The sequence below is a fragment of the Cricetulus griseus genome, chromosome 6 (assembly GCF_003668045.3).
Source record: "Cricetulus griseus strain 17A/GY chromosome 6, alternate assembly CriGri-PICRH-1.0, whole genome shotgun sequence".
Lineage (NCBI taxonomy): Eukaryota > Metazoa > Chordata > Mammalia > Rodentia > Cricetidae > Cricetulus > Cricetulus griseus.
In genome coordinates this window covers 83,658,134-83,678,412 of record NC_048599.1, presented here as the reverse complement: position 1 = coordinate 83,678,412, position 20,279 = coordinate 83,658,134, and positions in this window count along the sequence as shown.

Genomic DNA, 20,279 nt, shown 5'->3' with positions numbered 1-20,279 from the left:
ATATGTAAAGTCAGAGCAATGGGGTCTGAGCACTGTGAAAGCATCCCGGCATGCAGCCTGGTTCATCACTCTAGCTTTCTACTGTGAGACCAGGATAAAGCAGGAACCTCACTCCTGGGACTTCAGCTCCTAGAGTGTTATTGTTCATCCCTTACACACCGTCATGTCAGCCTATCACAGATCCCCCTTCAGTGGGCCCCTCCCCAGCACAGTCATCCACTTCTCAACACACAGCCCTAAGCATACACTTCAGTGTTCCTTTGTAGAGCTGTAGGTTCAAACTCAGAATCCCCAGATTAGTGCAACATCCCCAAGGTTCTACCTTTCAAGGCCTCCTGGCCTCACCTTTGTCAATTCTGTCCTTGTATCCTCCCTGTCACTATCCCACACCTGCCTTGGGGTACCAAGTTCCCTGGACTTCAGTTATTCTCTGCTCTTTCCAATTCCCTTTCTTTCACCTCCACAGAGCCCCTTCTGATCTGGGCCCAGGGCTCCCTCTCTGACCTCCTCACCTTGGTAGTGGTTACAGAATCCCTGAGTGCAGATGCAAGACCCAGTCCCCAGATACTCAGCTTTCTGGATTCGGGACCTTGGACACATCAGTGACCTGGTGACTCCTATGTAAAGAAAATGAGACTCAAAGGAGTAGCTGTCAACACCCCTGCTGGGTCAACCTTCCAGTGCTTGACATCTGCTAAGCATTGAGCACAAGTTATTTGTCAGCCTTTGCTTTCCAGTCTCCAGCATCAACTAGAGCTTTTCAAAAAGATCGTCTAGAGTCTGCACCCTTCCTTCTGTGGTGGTTTGTGGGCGAAGACACACAGTGGTCACCTCTGTCTCACCGTAGTGTGAGGATGAGTGTTAAGGTTAATGCTGGCTAGAACAAGTCTTCCACCTGAGCAAGAGTCCCTGACCTGACAGTTCTCCTGGCTGAACCAGAGGCTGAGTCGGGGGAGCAGAGCAGGGCCATGCCTTGTGTTTGTTGGGGTGCTAGTCCCTGAACCTGGAGCTGTGAGCATTGGGAAGAGGGGCGGGTGCTGTCCGCGGTGCTGAATATCGTTTTCAGTGACTAATCCCTCTGCCTGAGCTGGCCGCTGGAAAGTAAAAAGATTTGCTTGGGGCAGCCAGGAATGAATTTTCATCTCCAGCCTCAGCCAGCACATTTTGTTCTGACATTTCCCTGGCCCTCTGCCTGTGATGTGATATTGTCTGCACAGCACTTTCCCCTGCCTGCCCAATCCCTTGAACAACTGTCCCGCAAATTCCCCACCCCTCCACCTCTGTGGGCACCCCCACCACCACCACTTGAATGCTTCCTCTAGAGCTGTGCATGGAAGAGACCATATCACAGGCCATGACTATCACTGTCCATCAGACCTCTCCACACTCATTGAAACAGCCCTGGAAGCCTCAAGGCCTCATCTCAGGTCAAGCAGAATGCTAACCGAGGATGGGGAGGAAAGAAACTGGCTTTCTGCTCTGCATTCATCAGAGTTAACCGGCTCAAACTCTTGCTTTAATTCAAGTCCCACCGCCCCTGTGTGAGCTTGGGTGATTTTTTTTCCATCTGAACCTCAGTTTTCTCATTTGATAAATGGGACTAATGATAAAGTCCTCATGGCATTGGTGCTGGAGAGTCTCTGGTTAACAAGAATAGCTCAGTGAAAAATTTCCTTTGCCAGAAATAAAAGTGGAAGAACTTTAGGCTATGAGAAAATGTGGTGTACACCCCAGTTTGTGTTCAGGGAAACTGTAGCCAGCCAAGAGAAGGGACTTGTTAACTGCCACATAGCCAGTTCATGGAGGGGAGGGGGCCTTAGAGTCAAGGAGACAGAGCTCAGTCAAGATATCTGATGTGACTGGAGCATGGGGCTGCCCACAGCAAGGAGGCCACACTCTTTTTCATTTTGTTGACTGATTGTCCTTGATAGGAACCACCAAATTCCCATCTCTTCTTCTCCTGCTCCTCTCTCTGCAACCACACTGCCAGGTTGTTGTTACCAATATCCCACTTTCCTGATGAGAAATTGATGCTCTCAAGACCTTGGAGCTTGGGGCATGGTACCAAGTCTCTCTCTGTTGGCTTGGCAGGTGTTATGGAGAGGAGAAGATAGCTCAGAAGCCTGCCTCTAAGAGGCATGCTGGGAAATGGCAGTGTCCCCTTCTCCCTCCTGAATAAGCCCCCCCATGACTCTTCTGATTCTGTCAGACTTTGAGCACCATCTGTGTGAGTGAAAATGAGTGATGCCGGACACAAAAACCAGAGAACTGGTTGGTTGCTTGGGAGGTGAAGGGTAGAGCAGGACCATAGCGAGGTGTGGGGGGAGAGAAAGGCTTAGTGGGGGGTATGGAAGAGAGCAGAGCCATGGGAGCCATGAGGGTGGGTGATGTGTGGGGAAAGCAGGACCATGGGGGTATGAGGGTGGGGAGCAGAAAGAGAAGGGTCATGTAGGGGTGTGAGCTTTTAGGGGTGTGGTAGGGAAGAAAAAACTGAGTAGGGGTGCTAGGGAACTGAGGGACACACTATCCAAGAGCATCCCCACATCTGTCTGGAACACTGCAGCCCTTTGGATTCCATCCAGGACCCCTGAATTAGGGTCTTAACCCCACTTCTCAGAGCTCTGGGCTCAGGGGTGGTGTGATCTGTGACCTTAGGATTCTGCATGTGAATTCTAGAACTAGTAGCACTAAGGCCCAAGGACATGAAGAGGGTGTGAGGGTGTGAGCCTTCTTCAGTGTCAGCTCTGGCATAATCAGCTCTCGTGCCCTTCCAGTCCTCCCAGCCCACCTCTATCTACTCACCAACTCTATCATGGACTCTGTGCACCCACTTATGGCTAAGTGGGAAGTCCCTGTACCCAGTCTCATTTTACTGAAAAAAAAAAACGCAGAAAACAAAGAAGAAATGGACAGGTGTGAGAATTTTAGTTATCAGCAAGTAATATAAAACAAAAACAAAAGCAAACTTCTAGGGTTAGGGAATGTATCAGTTGGTAGAAAGTCACCTAACATCTGTGAAGCCCCGGGTTTGATCTCCAGCAATGCACATGGAGCATGGTGGCACATGTCTGTAATCCCAGAACGTGTTTACTTAAGGCAAAAGGATCCAAATTTCAATGTCATCCTCACCTAAAAAGCAAGTTTGAGACCAGGCTGGGCTACAAGAGGCTGTCACAAAACAACTCCCAGCTTTACGGAGTGCAAGGGGAAAGGAGTCAAGGCTCAAGGAGAGCTGGGATGGAACTTCCTAAGGGGCTTGTCATGGGCCTGGGTGCAGTTAGGGAAGAACATTCTAACTAGGGGAAGGAAATTGTGAAAGTCCTGTGCTAGTGACGAGCCTGGTGTCCTGGAAATGAGGCCAGAGAAGCTGCTGTAAGGAAGGAGCTGCCTGGGTGGTAGGGGATTAGGTCCCCTCGGGCCCAGCCTTCAAGCCCTTGGAGGTATCTTCAGTGAGGAATGTCCACTGTTCAGAGGGTCAGCTGGGATCTGGAGACAGGAAAATGCAAGCACAAAGTCATATGCCAGCTCAAGATGCTGCCAGTTAAGATTATGAATACACCCAAATTGTGGGAAGCACTAAAGACAGTGTGACAAGCAAACTATGTTTTCTCTCCAGGAAACAAAGAGTAGTGGGGCAATACCACAACCACCAGGGACTCCAGTTCCTTCTAATTTGCTTACCATTAACCTCATGGCCCAATGTGGCTGCCTCAGCTGTAACCATCAAGTCTGCCCTTTGGGAAGAGACATGCCCCCAGAATTGTAGTTATATTTGTGTTGGCTGAATTTAGTCACATGATTATACTTTGCTGCAAAGGAGGCTGGGAAATGTAGTTTTGAATCTGAGAAGCCACATAGTTCACCCAAGATCAGGTATGACATTCATCAGGAAGGAGAGAAGAGACAATGTGAGTCAGATGGCCACGCCCACCTGCGGATGAAATCCGGGCTGAAATCCATGTGTCCTGATCTTTTCATTGCCCAGTCCCTCTGCCTGCTCCCAATGCGATCAGGGAGTAGAAAGAGCCAGTGTGGGGCACCCCTGGGGAGAGGGTCTGGAAGTGTTGAGGACTAGAGGGAGCAGAGGGTGGTGGACATGGAGGGCTGCAGCTGACCCTGAGCCCTGGGTCAGGGCACATTATTGCTAACTCCTTCTGGGGTAGGGGCTAGTGACCTAGCTCTGGATGGCTCCCCATTGTTCGCAGCGGAAGGAATGGCAGATTGGTGTTATCCCACCATGGCAGAGGGTGAGAGTAGGGGATGCCAGCTGCTGGAAAGCCATGTCCAGCCTCTTCCCCAAGACTCCCCAAGACAGTGTTTCTGGTGGGTCTGATGTGGCCACTCTGTCTTTTAGATGGCACGGAGTAGGGAGGGCCTCTTCTCATTCCACCTCCCTCCCTCTCTATCTTCCTCCCTTCCTCTTTCCCTCCTTCTCTCCTCTGTCCCAGTCTTTCAAATCCTTCAAATGTCTGTCTTTCCTGCCCTCTCCTTCCTCCTCCTAGCCTCCCTCTTCATGTCTCCCTCCTATATCCTTTCTTCTGCCCATTTCCCTCCTTTTCTGAAAAAGCTCACCAATTTTCCTGCTCTCCCCCCCCCAATCCTCTTGTCCTGCCACAGTCCAAACCTTACTCTCTGGGAACCTCAGAGGGCAATGGAGGGCAGGCTGGGTAGGAGGCCTGGGTCTTGGCCTCTCCAGCTTTATGTTCTGCATTAGGGGTCAGGTGGGGTCAGGGCACACCTCTGGGGGATCAGCAGCTATCTCCTGCCACGTGTACCTGCTAACCTGTGGCTCTAGCACTCCCCAGTGGGGCAAAGGGGCTGAGGCTTACCAAGCTCCATCTGCACACAGCCACCTGTCTTTATTTGGTCTAAGTCTTCTCCCTCGTACAGAGACACCTACTGTTTTTTTGCCATTTTACAGTTGGGGAACCTGAGCCCTAGAGAGGCAGAATTGCCTGAAAATGGCCGGGGGAGTTTCTGAGGACCAGCCTCTGGCTGTCCTCCTGCCTGTCCTTATCCCGCTCTGGCTCTGAGCCCCTGGGCCCTTGGATCCCTGTGTACCCCACCTTTGGGTGGCCCAGGCTGGAAGTTCCTGCAGGACCTAGCAGACAGGCCTCAGCACGCTCCCCTGTAGCCCAGCTCTGCAGCTTCTCAGCTCTTAAGCTGCTAGGCCTCCACTCTTTAAATAGCCTCCTGTTGCTCCCCAACCACAGCCCTGCACCCACAGACACTCGCCCACAGAGGAGCACCCAGAGCACACGTGACCTCCCACAAGGCTGCGGGGGTGTGGGGACATGGACATGTTGATGTCAGGCAGAGGCGGCAGAGATGTGGTCGGGACACAGTTTGGGGATGGGGTGGTGATTCCCAACATACTGTCACACAGTGTAGAAACAGCTGACACAGATGTCACAGGCAAGCTGTAAGAAACAACACCATTAACACCAAGCAAGATGTGACCAGCTGACAAACAACCTCTGACTGAGAAAGAGATGTAGCTCCACCCTGCAGCTCTACCCCATGATTGGGTGAGTGCCCCATCTCCTTGCCCTTTCCCAGAAGACACTGCTCCTCAATGTCACAGCATCAGCCTTCTTTACCCTTCTGACCGTCATATCAACCTGGAGTACACACTCTAGACAACATGCAGAGGACTAGATTCTTGGGTTCCCCACGCCTGGAAAATCCTGTGCTGGCGTCTATGTTCACAGGGCTCTGCTGGGAACTCCTCCTGGTGGTGGCCATAGGCTGGTGCAGCCAGGCTTCTCTTCCCATGGGAGTGGCATCCCTGGGACTTTGGGCAGCTGATCCCATTATTGGACACTCAACCCAGTGGGTGACTGGGGTAGATCACGGGGGTTTAGAAGATGTTTATAATGTTTCTCATGCTGAGGGGAGGGGTGCAAGCCTTCGTTTGTTATTTCAGGAATCAACATATTCTTTAAAATGTGCCTATGTCAGCGCGTTCTTCCTTATGTTCCTTTCCTAATAAAAAGTAAAAATAACAAAGTGCAGTCCAAGAAGGAAAATAGAAGCTGCATTCCTGCCGACCAGTCAAGAAAGCACTCTGGCCTTCTTCCTGGCACAGCTTGGCAGACAGCCAAGGAACAACCTGAGGCATGATAGCCTGGGTGGGTCTTGGGGGTTGGGGACAAGGCCTTGGAGAGTCCATGGTCTGGATAGGCAACTTTCCCACCTCTCCTTTTGGATGACTCTGACCCTAGTTCTACGCTCCCAGCCCTGGGGACAAAGGCGGTGGCTTTGAATGTTTGTTTAGGGACACAATCTCCTTAAATGGAAGGCTTTAAAAAACATATTTGCCCTGAGTTACCCTCAGGCTTTCCAATACCCAGAGCCAACAGCTGCAAGAGACAGACTGGGCAGGAGGGGTTGGGAAGGGCAGTTCCCCAACCCTGGGGTCCCCTCACTTTGTGCATGTTGCAGTGTGAACAGTGACAGAACACAAAGAGTGTGTGTGGCAGGTTAACATCCACAGAGTGGGCTAGACACCTGTCGGATTCAATTCTTTTGTTGTTTTGTTTGAGACAGGCTCCCAAATCTGTAGCCCTCTCCGGTCTGGAACTCACCATGTAGATTGGGATGGCCTTGAACTCACAGAGATCTTCCTGATTCTATTTCCCAAGCACTGAGATTAAAGGCATGCACTACCACTTCCTTGCTCCTCTGGTGACCAGCAGCCCATATTCTCCTCACCTCTCAAGTCAGGCTTTTCCTAACCTTGGGGTAAAAGATGTACCCATAGTGTGGATGCCTGCTTGTTGTGCAGGTCACCCTCAGAGTATTGGCATGGCACACACTCTGGGACACACCATCATCCTTCCATGTGGAAATTCCTTCTGTCTGTTTTCTTTATAGCTGCATCAGAAAAAGCAACTCTGACTCCTGGGCTGTATTGGCCTAGCTCTTTGCCACTGTCATTTATATAGTGTGCGAACCACCCGTCTTTCATGGAGTTCACAGCAACCCCAGTGAGCACTTGAGAACTTTTCTAGAGAATGTGTTATTTACCCAGGAGACTAAGTTTCGACACTCTGCTTACTTTTCCTCAATGAGGTTTGGGAATAATTGACAGTCACCAGCTATGATTTCTGGCTCTGTAACCTTTGGGCTTATAAATAAAACTGGAGTTACTTTTAGATGACATGGAAATAAAGGCGTCTCAGCTTGGTCACTGTGAGCATGCAGGATGGGGTAATGCTACCACTTGCTTATTTTTGCCATCTCCTCATGCCGTTTAATGTCTGTGATAACATACAGATTTAGCATGACACTATTTACAAAGAGAAGTCAGGAGAAAGGCATTTTCTTGTATTCCCAGAATAAATTTACTTAGCTGTTACTTAGTTAAAAGGTCCCCCGAGGTTGCCATCAGCCCTTTCCCTGCTCAAGGCTCTCAAGGGACCCTTGCCCTGAGGCCAAGCCTGGACCTTGGAAGAGGCAGGATCCTGAATCCTCCAGCGCCAGCCTCCTGCCTCCTTCCCAGCCTGTCTGCTGCCTATATTCATGTTGGAGCTCCAGGCCCATCCAGGCCCTGCTTCCCACCTGAAAGCTGTCATTTGCTTCCCTCCAGGCCTATACTAGGCTCCTTCTACTTCTCTACTAACTCACTGTGATGTGGCCTCCTCCTCCAGAAAGCCTTCCCTTGTGCTCCTGAAGGAGGAGCCAAGTTCTTTCTTGCTGGGGAGCTGCCCACCATTTTTGTTTGTCAGAATACTTGGCCCATATTTGGAAGTTGAGAACCTATTTCTTGTAAGTCTTCTCCTGATGCTGTCTGTTCTGAGAAGCTGGGATTGTGTGCTTACTTGATATGGGGTACCTGTGGTCAACATAGGTTAGAAGGGTAATAGGTACTCTGCCAGGGAAGCAAAACAATGCACAGGCAAAATGTGACTGAGATCTGACAGGTCTGGTGGCAGAACATTCACAGTCTGTCATTCATGGTCTGTCACTGTCACTTCTGGGATGAATTCTTAGTCATTATCTTGGCCAGTCACTGAATCTACACATCCATTTGTCTGTCTGTTCATCCATCGTCTACCCACCCGCTCAGTCATCATTTGTTTACCTATTCCCCCATCCATCTATCTACTCCTTCATTCCTCTATCCATCCACTCACCAATCCATCTGTCACACATCCATCTAACCATTTGCCCAGTCAGCCATCTATTCACCTATCTACCCATCTACTCATCCACACACCTGTCCACTATTCTATCCACCCACCTGTTTGTCCATCCATCCATGCAGCCATGCAGCCATGCAGCCATGCAGCCATGCAGCCATCCATCTATCCATCTATCCACCCAACAAGCCATTTAGTTCCCTATCTTTTCATCCATCCATCCATCCACTCATCCATCCATCCATCCACCTATCCACCAATTTACCTTCTGATTCATCTTTCCAGCCACCCTCCCATTCACCTGCATATTCATACATCCACCATTTAGTCCCTTTCCATCCACTTACGTATCTATCCACCTGTCTATCCACGTACTCACTTTTCCATCCATCCATCCATCCATCCATCCATCCATCCATTCATCCACCTATCCACCAATTTACCCACCCACTCATGTTTCCACACAGCCTCCCACTCACCTATACATCCACACATGCTTCCATCCACTCTTTCATCTGCCTGGCTGTACCATCTATCCACCAACCCACCTATTTCTCAATCTATCTATCCACCCATTTACCCACAATCAACAATACATATGTAAGCTCATCCATCTATGTAGCTAGCCCATCCATCCATCCATCCATCCATCCATCCATCCATCCATCAATCCATTCATTCATCTTTCCACCAACCCATCTATTTCTCCATCCATCTACCCATTCACCACTCACCCATATATTCACACACTCATCAACCCACTCATCCATTCACCTGCCCAGCCCAGTTATTTGCCTACCCCATTCATCAATCTACTTATCTACCCATCTTCCTATACATCTATCTACCCACTCGCCCACCCCCTCATCCATCCACTCATCCTCCAACCATCATGCATGCATGTGTCCATCGATCCATCGATCCATCCATCCATCCGTCCGTCCGTCCGTCCGTATCCATCCAATTGTGTGGCATGGAGGAAATGGTGAGATTGAGCTTGCAGTAGTAAATCATAGTTTTAGGAAGAAATAAGGAAAGCAGGATTTCTGGTGTGAGTGTCAGATTTGATGTGAGGTGATAGATCAATCTCTCTCCAGTCAGAGCCACGTGTGGGCACTGAGGCAGGGAGTGGAGATGAGGGTGGGATGAGTCATCCGCAGGAGCTGAGGCATTTTCAGTCTCCCCTTCAAGCTGCAGCCCACAGTGTCTCCTCTCATTTCCCCTCCCCCGACACTGTTCCTCTATGGAGTCTTCTCACAGCCCTCTCCCAGGCCCAGCTCGGTCCTGCGAACTTCTGCTCTACAGACACTACTCGCTTACAGAGGGGCTCTGGGACCGGCACAGAGAGAAATCCAGAAGATAAACAGGCATTGCAGTAGAGAGGCTCTGATGATATGCTGATTCCCTGAGCATTCTTGCAGGGAGGAAGGGGGCATTTGAACTGGATGGCTGGGTGGGGTTTGGATATGTAGAATGAGGAGATAACATCCTTCTAGAAGGATGCTGTCAAAGGAGACAAGACACAGGACAGTGTGAATCCAGGTGAGTTCAGCTGCAGGGCAGAAAGGGAGGGGAGATGGAGAGGATGAGTAAGGTCAGGGTTGGGGGAACAACTGAGTAATTTAGTCAAGAGCCAGTTCTTGGCTGGGGGAGAAAGGTGAATATCTGTTACTGGAGGGCAACAAGGCCACTATCATTCCTGTGTAAGACTCACTACAAGGGTTTGAGCCTGAGGAGGGGCCTGGCTGCATGGGCTGGGTTCCCTACTTCAGATAATCTCCATGTACAGGGTCCTCTTTTTCTCCACAGCTGCCACCACCTTTGGCCTATGTCCTCTTCCCTGGAGGTCTGCAGTAGCTCTCAGCCTGCTCCCCTGCCCCAGCCTCAGCCAACCTCTTCTACCAAAGGGCAACGGAATCACCAGAAAGAAGCACATTGTGAGGCCTTTCCTCTGCATAAAACCTTCCATGGCTCCCCAGGGCTCTGATCCTTGGTTATAAAATACCCCTTTCCCAAGGCTTCATGGAGCAGGTCCTCTAAGTCCTCAAAGGGTCCTGAGTTTTCTTCTGCCTTGCTCTAAGCAGGCCCACTCTAAGACTTCATATTGAGGATGGGTTTTAGCTCCTGGTGACACTTTCTGGGATCTCCAGTGTCTTTTATTTATTTATTTATTTATTTATTTTGGTTTTTTGAGACAGGGTTTCTCTGTTGTAGCTTTGGAGCCTATCCTGGCACTCGCTCTGGAGACCAGGCTGGCCTCGAACTCACAGAGATCCACCTGCCTCTGCCTCCTGAGTGCTGGGATTAAAGGCATGCGCCACCAACACCCAGCCGATCTCCAGTGTCTTAGGGTTTCTATTGCTGTGAAGAGACACCATGACCATGGCAACTCTTATAAAGGAAAACAATTAATTGGGGCTGGCCTAGTTTCAGAATTTTATTCTGTTATCATGTTGAGAAGCTTGGCAATGTGTAGGCAGTCACAGTGCTGGAGAAGGAGTTGAGTGAGGGTTCTACATATTGATCTGCAGGCTGCTGAATGAGACTATGTGTCACACTGGGTGTAGCTTGAGCATGGAAGACCTCAAAGCCTGCCTACACAGTGATACACTTCCTCCAACAAGGCCACACCTACTCCCCCAGGACCACACCTCCTAATAGTGCCACTCTCTATGGATCAAGCATTCAAACATATGTGTCTATGGGGGCCATACCTATTCAAACCACCACACCTAGTGCCTTAGTTGGGGTTTCTATTGCTGTGATAAAGCAATAGAAAACTACTTGGGAAGGAAAGGGTTTATTTCATCTTACATCTTGTAGTCCGTTCAGGGAAGTCACGACAGGAATCTGAAGGTAGGAGCTGATTCAGTAGCCATGGAAGAATGCTGTTTATTGACTTGTTCCTTATGGGTTACTCAATCTGTTTTATCATAGCACCCAGAACCACCATTCAGCTCATGGGTGGCACCACCCACAGTGATCTGGGCCCTCACACATCAATCATCAATCAAGAAAATGCACCACATTCTTGCCTGTAGATCAGTCTGGTGGGGGTATTTTCTCAGTTCGTATTCCCTCATCTAAAGTGACTTAAGCTTGTGTCAAGTTGACAAGAAACTACCTGCATACCCAAGCTGTTAAGAGTCTCCCCCTGCCCCAAATGACTCAGGCTGTAGTTGTCTCCTGTTCGGTGCATGACTCAGGGCTATGAGCTCACCAGCATGGTGTCTGTAAGCTCACCAGCTACACAGCTTACTAGTGTGTTGTCTACACAGCTTACTAGTGTGTTGTCTACACAGCTCACCAGTGTGTTGTCTGCACAGCTCACCAGCATGGTGTCTGCACAGCTCACCAGCATGGTGTCTGCACAGCTCACCAGTGTGTTGTTTGCACAGCTCACCAGTGTGATTTCTGCACAGCCCACCACGATGCTGCTTTTGTGTCCTCAGCCCATGTGGGATTAACGAGTGGCTGACTGCTGGCCTTAGTGGAGTAGGGTGCCCTTACCCTACTCTCTACAGTGGGGAGACTCCTGTGTACTTGGCAACCCCCAGCTCCACCTCTGGACAGCATGAGATAGGGCAAGTGACCCAGGAGCTCAAGACTTCCAGGACTCCCAACAGGAGTCCTGCTAGCAGGAGGCTGGCACCAATGGGATCCAGGGGAAGCAGGTACCCTGCCAAGTACCAGCAAAATCCAACCAAGAGCTCTGGGCCTAGCAGCCACTTGGTCAGGAAGCCTGCGGCTTTGACCTCTGCACTCTGGAATGATCCACCCTTTCTGCCTTTTCCTCTCCCCTGGGTGCCTCCCCTGCAGCTACTTTTACTTTCTTCTTGTTCAGTTGCTTGAGCAGCCTTATGTCTTTAATTGGCTCATTTTCTGCAGCTACAAAGAGGGTTTTTTCCCTCATCTGAGGCACACCTCACCCTCAGCACACACACCATGACCCACAGGGGCTTGAGACAGAGGCTGAATGTAGAGAAAGTGGACAGAGATCTGAGCAGAAGAAAGGGATGGGGGTGAGAGATATGTTGGGGGAGAGAAAAACAAAAGGAGTTAGAGAAGCAGACACACAACTCACTCTTCTTGGGTAACAGGGAGGAAGCAGAGATATGTACCCCAAAGGGAGAGAGGTGGCCCCACAGCCACAGGGCAGAAGGGCCAGGATCTTGGAAGAGACTGAGCTTCTGATATCCCTGCTTCTCCAGATCTCCTTCCTAGTCTGTGTGTGATTGTGTGAGAGTGTTTATGAGTGTGTGTATGAATATATGTGAGTGTGTCTATAAGTGTATGTGACAGTGTATGTACACGATAGTGTGTGTGACACTGTGTGTGCATTCATGAGTGTGTATGAGTGAGAAGATGTGTGTAAGTGTGTATGTGAGTGTGTGAGCAAGTTTGTGAGTGTGTGTGTGTGTGTGTGTGTGTGTGTGTGTGTGTGTGTGTGTGTGTGTTTGCAGGCTGCCCACTGGAGTTCTGGTAGTTTTGTCAGCTGTAAGACTTTGGCAAATAGGAGTTGAAGTCCTCTCGTGTGAGGCTGGGTATACTGACATCTGTCCTCCAGACTCTGAGCATAAGCCAGGGGTTCAGGTAGGAGAGAATGGATTAGCACACCTGCTTGCTGTTTATTTTCACAGGATGCCTCTCCAAACCACCTTGAGTAGCCTATCAGGGCTCTGAAGGTGAACAATGACAAGGTCAGAGCTGCTGCCCCCAGCTGAGTCCTGTCCTCTGGGCTGTCTTTGAATGACAGAAGAAGCCCAACAGCAATCAAGCTGGTGCTTTCAGAGGGTAAGCTGACACAGTTGAATGACAGGCTGGGCTAGCAACTGAGGAAAGGTAGCCAGCTGGGAAGCAAGGCCCTGAGTGAGCAGTGTGCCTGTGTCAGTCCTGCTGCCTCCCTAGCCTGTCCCATGATCCCCTGATGAGAAACTTAGTGACTTAATGGAAGCTTTGAACCAGCCAGTCCAGGGCACTCAGACTTACATGCTTCAGATGCTGGGTACAGATGGCAGGAGGCAGTGAAGCCTGAGACAAACTGGGGTGTGACTGGGAGGGGCATATTGTTCAGAAAACAGTGTTTGTTGGTCTAGCAGTACATCGGAGCAGGTCTGTCCCCAGGAGCCACTGGTGTGAGTCCTGTGATCTCATCATCTGCTCCATTTCCCAGGGATAGAAAGGGAAGTGAAGAAGGAACAGGAGTGTAGTCCACCCCTCATAGGGCTGTGCACCCATGTTCCTGAGCACATCAGGGAAACTGAGGTTCAGAGTGCTGAGCGGTGAGGCTAAACTCACATAGCTGCTTCCTCCGATGCTGCTCCTTTTGGGAAAATGACTCTGATGGGGAGAAACTTGTAGACTGGGATCCAGCCCCTCATTGTCCCAGGGCAGCTAATTGGTAGTAGGGGAAGGATAGCCTCTAAGCAAGCCAGGGACTGGGGAATCCAATCAAGGCTAGGATTAGGCAGGGGAAGGATGCCAGGTAGCTGCAGGATGGGAGCTAGGCCAGGGTGGGAAGGCTCAGCCTCAAAAGCTCAAGTCTCCTTGGCTGGGCCCCAAAGCAGAAGCCCTGATGAAGTTAGTTAGACTTCAAAGTACACCCATGGTGGCATGGCATCCTCTCTCACCCCACCATAGATCTCCCACCTTCCCAGTTAGGAGACAGCAGCCTGGCCTTATTCAAGGAATACCCTAGGATGCAGTGCTGACCCTAGAGCCTGGGAATGACCAGAAGAGGTCACTGTCACTGACTTTTATTTCTGAACCTGTTTCCCCAACCACCTCCATGACTTTTTAGCTTGTCTCCTTCCTCAGACAACCACCTTGTCACATACACCATTATAATCCACATGTAGCCTTCTTCTGGGAAATGGAGGTGAGGGTGGGTCTTAGGACTCATTGGAACCTTATTGGGGACAAGCCTGGCCAGCTGTTTTGTTTGACCAGCACCCTGGTTTTTTGAAGGACCTCCCAGGCACAGCCCAGTTTGTCACAGGTCCACTATCAGGACACACACTGTTCTGTTGACATTTGGTAAGGTCTGAATCTTACACCTGTCTCTTTCCCATGATGTCTGAAAGTTCCCAGAGGCCAGAGTCACCGGCCCTTACTTAGCTGTGTCCCTAGGTCCAGCATCACTGGTACTGAGCACAGGTTTTGAGTTCTGTGAGTACTGGACCCTGTTGGTCACTTTCTATGTTTTCTCTAGTAGATTAAGAGCCTCTGGTGCCAGGTCTGCAGCCTCTTTATCTTGATAAGTGTGGCATGGCTCAGGAGACATGCTCAAAATGCTTAGGTAGAAGCCAGGTCATGGTGGTGCATGCCTTTAATCCCAGCACTGGGGAAGCAGAGGCAGGCGGATCTCTGTGAGTTCAAGGCCAACCTGGTCTACAGAGTGAGTTCCGGGACAGGCTCCAAAGCTACACAGAGAAACTCAGAAACTCTGTCTCAAAAAAACAAACAAAAAGAAAGGAAGGAAGAAAGGAAGGAAGGAAGAAAGAAAGAAGTAGGGAAAAAGAAAAGATGCTGAGGTAGAGACCTAGGGTTGTGGCTCAGTGTTTGTCTAGCATGCACAAAGCCCTAGGTTCTGTTCTAGCACTACATACACCAGGCATGGTTGTGCAAGCCTGTAATCCCTACACTCAGTATGCGGAGACTGGAAGATCAGCAATTCAAATCAAGGTCATCTTTCATTACATATCAAGTTCAAGTCCAGCTTGGACTGTTTCAAAAAAGGAAATGAAAATTCACAGGTGTATACACTAGTTGGTTGTAAAAAAAAAAAAATGAGGGAAGGGGAGAAACAGACCCTTAAAGACAAGAAGAGAGATAAGCAAGAGGCTCAACGAACAGGCTCTTGAGGTGGAGGGATGCCTGTATGTCTGTAAGCATGTATCTACAAGTGATGCTTGGTGGGTTGTGTATATACGAGCACAGAGGCTGTGTGTGTCTGTGTGTGCAAGCATGTTGTGTGCCGTGGTGTGGGAAGGTGTATAGTGTCTCTGTATGTCAGTGTTATATGCCTGGAGACTGATATGGTCTGAGAGTGTGCAGTTGTCTGAGTGTTCCTGGTACATGTGGGCGTGTGTCTGTGTGTGTGAGTATGTGGAGGTGTAGTGTTGTGCCGTGCTGAGTTGGAAGATGAAGTAGGAGGAGAGGAAAGAAAAGACACAACTTGGGATTATCAAATGCCAAGCGCAAAGAGCGGGAGCTCAAGATATTCCCCCAGGGAGACTCCACCCCCTGTAGCTCCCACTTCTGGCTCCAGCTCCATTCACTCACCCATCCTCCATCCATCTTCCTGGTAACTGAGTTAGGCTGTCTGCTGGTGCTGCCTGTGACAATCACCTCAGAGCTCCAGGGATAGCTGTCCAGATATAGCTTAGCCTGCTACTCAAAAGCCCTTCTTTCTTGTACCCCAACCCATTGCTCTTGCCACAAGGCCCCTCACAGAAGAGAACAATTCTAGGGAAGGAAGAACTCACTGTCCCTGGCGAGAGTCCTCTGGTGGTCTGGTCAGGCCCACCCAGACCCTTCCTCCCCATGGAATCCCAAGCACAGGGCCATGCTGCCCAGGAGATCTTGCAGGTGTGGGCTCATTTGTGCCCCCAGTCTGCTTGTCAGCCGGAAGTCCCTGGGGCCTAAAGGGATTCTTTTTTTCACAGACTCGTCCCCACTCCACCTTTGAGGCCAGGCTGTCAAGGGCTCCACATCCAGGGGCCTGACTGATCTGTTGGTCCCACAGCCCACATGGAGAGGCATGCCACCTGCTGTGGCTGGCACAGGAAGCAGGTTGGCAGAGAAGGCCCTGGAGAGAAGATTCTGGGTTTCTGGTACTCATGAGATGTTAAGTCCTTGTTTGTAAGGTGGTAGCATCAGTTCTCTTTCTTTTTTTATCCTTTTCAATTAAGAGAAAAGCTTGGCAGAATAAATGAGAATGAGCCTGGAGTCTGGTTTTCAATTCCACTTAGCTAGCAGCTCCTACTGCACATCTGCAGTACATTGGGCTGCAAGCTGGTGAGAGAAGGCCACTAGGGGCTAGCAGCTAGGGGCCTGGTGTGGGAGTTAAGAAGACAGTACCTAGAGGCCTGCTCACCAACCCCAGCATGCTGCTGTGTGATCTTGCAGAAATTAGTTCATCTCTGTGCTTTAGCTTCCTCCTCTTTAGAAAGGACTAGCCAGCCCACTTCCCAGGGCTCCTGTTAGGATGAAATGAGCAAACACTGGGGAATGCTGAGCTCACAGTGAGTCCCCCAGCCTTCTGTCTCCCTGCCTTGGCAGGGCTGCCCTTCATGGGCTAGTGTCTCTGGAAACTGTGGGAGCAAATGATGAGGAGCCTTGGGAGTGCACCTTCCAAACAGACATAGCTTGCCTGTGGTGGAAAGGCGAGAGAGGAGGCTGCCAAGGAGAGCCTGCCTGGGTTTACTCAGCTGTGCTGGGCCCACAGGTTGTCACGGACTTGGCCACTTGCCGATGCTGGCTGAGCCATCTTCTGTGTGTGGGACTCTGAGGCTTCAGGAGCCTGTTGCAATGAGTGAGCTGGGCACGGGGGTGGGGGGCTTGTGGGTAGGTGGTGTGAGATGGAGGTGGCAATGACAATGGGAGCGGGAATCAGCAGGGAAGGCTCCTTGGAAGGGGCAGGTCTCCATTATAGACCACTCCAGGTTGAGCTGGACACTGGCCAGGAGGGAGGGGGTAGCCAAGTAAACACATCCAGTCCTTGGAAGGCTTAGATTCTTCTCTGTTATCCCCAGCCCTGGTTGAACTGGAGAAAATGCAATCTGACCCCCAGTCCCAATTCTAGAAGTTTCTACTTGCTCTCAAGGGTCATTGTTTAAGGACTGCTCACAGATTGACCTCATGCTGAAGTCAGCCTGGAATTCAAATGCCCTCCTTTCTGAACACTCCCCAAATCCAAATTACCTAAGGTCACACCCCTCCTCTTCCTTCCTCCTCCCTCTCTCCTGTCTTCTTCCTCCCCATTTTCACAGTTGTCTGTTGATTTTTGAGGAAGTGTCTTTTTCTTTAGCCCAGGCTAGCCAAGAACTCTCTATGTAGCTCAGGTTAGCCCCAAACTCAAGATCCTCCTGCCTCTGCCTCCCAAGGACTGAGTTTACAAATGTGTGTCACCGTACCCAGCACCTGGCTACTATGAAAAACACTGAAGAGCTGAGATACCCACCTGTCTAGGAACCCACAAAACTTCCCTTGGAAAAATCATATGACAGATCCCTTTGGGGCCATGGTGAGGGTAAGTGGGTGGAAAGGCAGAGTCTGTGGCCTTCCATGCCTCCTTGTTAATAGAGCTCTCTGCTTCTCCCCTGGGCCTCCCAGTTCATTGACTCAATCAGGCAGCAGCAAAGGGCACCCCGTGTACTTAGAGCAGGTCCTAAAAGCCTGCAAAACTTTCAAGTTCCTAAGGATACAGGACTCCATTCTTATGACCAGCTGGTACATGAGGAGCTGAGAGAGAAAGATCAGTTGAGTTCACGAATTGCAGACCAGCCAGGGCATGCTTTAAAAAACATCAAGAGGTGAAAACTTAGGCTGGGGCATGAGGGTCAGTGGTAGAATACTGGCCTAATTTGTATAGGTCCTGGGGGTTAACCCCAGAGACATGAAACCAAAACAAACACAAGTTCTTGAGGTCAGAGTTCACAGGGCAGGGCAGGTGCATGACAGAATAAAGGCCCCTGTCCTTCACCAGTAGCCGGAGTCTGAGCCAGCTTCTGGGAGATGCTTTCCTGTGGAACCCAAGAGTCAGAACCAACAAACAGGGTCTATGGTGGTTCTCCAGGCCACTTGCGCATATGCACGCACGCCACCCGAGCACACATACACACCCTAACTGTTCTGAGCTGCCCCAAACACAGCACCTCAACTCACAGTTCTCCCTTGGGCAGCTAGGTTTCCCTAGTGGCGTGTGCACATTCTCACTTCAGGAAGATGCTGAGCTCTGTGCAGTTGGGTGTGTAGGAGTCGAAACGAGAGGATCTTATTTTTTCATTATGTGCTCACTGGTAATACTGAAATGGTTTATCCTATTAGAGAGAAGACCTAATTATTCTGATTTAAAACGCAATTGAGTAATTAACTTAGATGTGTGAGTTTCCTCCGAAATCCTATGAGGCTCACAGTCACCAACCAAGAAGCTGGGAGAAGGTAAGCTTTACTGCACATGGATGGGTCATTTACTAGATGGGAGGGAATTTTGTTTAAAACAGCCAAACGGGGCAAAAAGACACATCAGAAGGCTTTTACATTTATACCAAGATAGGCTACCCAGGCAGAAAAGTCCTGGGGTTACAAGGGGTATGTCATAGCCCCTAAGAACCCAAGAAGCATGCCAGTAACTGGAAACTCCCAAGGCTCCCTGCCTCAAAACATCTGACATGAAAATCTCCAGCTAAATTGTCAAAGGAAGGTTTAATTCATTACATTTGGAGACTGAACTAACTCTCCTTCCAAGGTTTCCTCCAAGCCGTTGCTGGGAACCTGTTTACTATAAACAGAAAAAGATTTGTAAGTGAATGTGAAAGCTTAAGATAGAATCAAGGTTGCAGCTTTACTTAATAACTTGAACTCTAGAGGCCTGGAATGTAGCTCAGTTGGTAGAATGCCAGCCCAGCATACATGAAGCTCTGAGTTCTATACCCAGTACCACTAAAACCACGTGTGATGGTGATTCATGAATTCTGGGGGTTCAGGGATAAGAAGTTCAAGGTTATCCTTGGCTACATGTTGAGTTGCAGACTAGCCTGGGCTACATGAGACCCCCATGTAGTGGTTTAACTAAGAATGGCTCCCATTGGTTCAGATATTTGAATATTTGGTTTCCAGTTGGTGGAGTATTTAGAAGGATTAGGAGGTATCGCCTTGTTGGAGATTTGTCACTAGGGGTGGGCTTGAGGTTTCAAAAGCCATGCCAGGCCCAATCTCTCCATGTGTCTACAACTTGTGGACCAGATACAAGCTCTCAGCTACTGAGAGCTACAAGCACCCTGCCTGCCATCGTGCTTACTGACACAGTCTAACCCTGTGAAACTGTAAGCAAGTCCCAATTAAATGATTCCTAAGTTGCCTTGGTCATGGTGTCTCTTCACAGCAATAGAAAAGTAACTAAGACAACGCATCTAAAAAAATGAGTTATAATTGCTTAAACTCAAAGAAAACCTCTGTGTCATTTTTGGGGGCCTAGCAACCACTAACAAAGTTGCTACAAATCTGAAAAGAGCATGTGAGTCTGGTTCAGACTCAAGGTCCCAAGTCCTAAAGGAGATTTGTAAACCACCCTCATACAGTCTTCCAACCAAATCATGTTCAAAGCCTTGGGCTTTGCCAACCTTCGCTCCAAAGTTTCTTTCTTTAAGATTTGTTTGTGTGGTGTATATGTCTGTGTACGAGTGTGTGTGCACATGTGTGTGCTGTACCTAAGGAGGCCAGAAAAGGGTGTCGGGTGTCTTCTACCATCCTCTATTGCCCTGTCTATTCCTTCAAGTCAGGATCTCTCCCGACACCTAGAGATCTCATTTTCCCAGCCAGGCTGGAAGCCTGCAAGCTCCTGCAGTCCTTTGATCTCTGGACTGCTGAACCTGGGGCTTCAGGTCTGAGTGGGATACTGGCTTGTTATATGGATGGGATGCTGAGATCTGAACTCCAGCCTTCATGATTTCATGGGAAGTGCTCTTAGCTACTGGGTTATCGCTCCCTTCCCTCCCTGTCCTGTCCTGACTTGCTTTTTCTTTCCTTCCTCCCTCCCTCCCTTCTTTCCTTCCTTCTATCTGTCTTCATTCATTCTGTCTTCCCTCTTTCCTTCCTTCTCTTTCTTCCTTTTTCTCTCTCTCCCTTTCTTTCTTTGTTTCTTTGTTTGTTTCTTTCTTTCTTTCTTCCTTACTTTCTTTCTTTCTTTCCTATCTTTTATTTTTCTATTGGAGATGACAGTTTTACTCTGTAGACCAGGCTGGTGTTGAACTTTGATGCTTCTAGCTCTGCCTCTGAGTGTTGTGATTACAGACATGCACTGCCACACCCAGTTTGCTCTTTTATTTGAACAGAGTGAAACTGCTGATGGGTATTTGAGAAACCTCAGGGCAGGGCACCGAAGCCATCCTGTTTGTTACTTTGAATCAGCAC